Raw genomic sequence first — 1,702 nt, forward strand, 5'->3', positions numbered from 1 at the left:
GGGGGGGGGGGGGAAGACAAAGTGCAATCGCTCCGAAGCGATTCCATAACGAATTTTTAAAAATACATGGAATTCACGTGTGACAATCACGTGACTTATCGAAAGTTATTGTCAGTTCTATACAAATTAGAAGTTCGCTATGGAATTGCTTCAGAGCGATTGCACTTTGTATAGCCACACTGGCTTGTGAGTGAGGTGTCATCAAAGTTCTTTCGGAAAAAAAACCTACATAGTAATTAAGTATAGAAATAATACAAAAGGCAAGACATGACATGATATAGTTCAACAAGGATCTTGTTTTGACATTGACATGGGGGCGCTAGTGTGTTATTTAGTTTTATTTATGCACACTGGTTCAGATAAAGTCGGACTATATTACGTTGTGTAAATCAACAGTGAGAATAACAAAGAATAAAACTTAAAGTTTCTTAAAATATGTTTTTAATCGTCCATTAAACAGCAATGGTGCGACACGCTGGCAGCAAGCAGTCTGATCGGTAATTTTTTTGCCGTCTGGCTCGTGAAAAAAATTTGAACACTAAATGCGCGACGTGTAAAAAACGTTGATAAACAATGCACTAAAATATCCTTTCATTGCGATTGTCCTTTTACTATCATTGTATATGTAGAATGGTAGATAATTTGAGGTTTTGACAATAGCATAGTTCCGTGTTAGTAGCACGATTGACCTGTTACAATCGTTGACTGTAGAGAAAAAGACTAAGTAAAGAGCCGTGTACTAAGTAAATTGTCACTTTGTAGGAGAGACTAAGCAGGCCAGACAGATCTATTTTTTTTAATCCTTACACAAAACCGCCATGGTACCATTCACACCATCTGGATGGCTGGCATTCCACAACGGTGCGGTACTCACGCAATTTCTTGCCTCACACGGCTGCGTTGTGGAACTCTCGTCCTCGGCGGTATTTCCAAACCAATACGACTTAGGGTCATTCAAGAATCGAGCATATCATTTCCTTAAAGGCCGGCAACGGATCTGTAGTTCCTCTGATGTTGCGGTGTCGTTGATCACCTCGTTGTTCCCGCCGTTCGTTTGTCCCCTTCTCTTACACAAAACAACTATACAAGCAAGTTTGGAACTTATTGTTTGGGTTATTTGACATAAGTAAATGCAAAAACTTGCAAGGTCCTGTTATTTAAAAAGTCAAAGGTAAAATTACATGCATTGTTGCACTGCCATCACTACGTTAATTCGATCCATTGAATTTGTATTCAAAGCAATTATCAGAAATACCATTTGAATTTTGTATTACGATATAATTGGCATCGTGTTTATTCACAATAGTATATATTAGTTACATCAAGTTTTATTGTAATATTATGAGCTAAATTTCGAACAACCATACAATCATTTGGATGGATGGCTGCTTGTTACTATCTCCAAAACGGTTCAATGGATTTCGATGAAATTTGTCATAGATGGAGAGCATAGTCTGGCTACTTACACACGGCACACGAAGGTTACTTATTAAGTTTTTGTTTTAATATTCCGGGCGGATGAAGTCGCGGGCAATAAGTAGTTAGGAGTAAAATAAATAAAGAGCATAATTAAATAGAAGTCAGCTTTTTTTCTCTTATTATAAATGATGAATTCGTGAATGCAGCGATTTATTGATGGATGAATTTACAAAATGTTTGCTTATGTAAAATAAGCTTAAATAAAAAAGGATAAATATTTGAA

This window comes from Papilio xuthus, unplaced genomic scaffold (genome assembly GCF_000836235.2).
Source record: "Papilio xuthus unplaced genomic scaffold, Pxut_1.1 DF827469.1, whole genome shotgun sequence".
NCBI classification, from domain to species: Eukaryota; Metazoa; Arthropoda; class Insecta; order Lepidoptera; family Papilionidae; genus Papilio; species Papilio xuthus.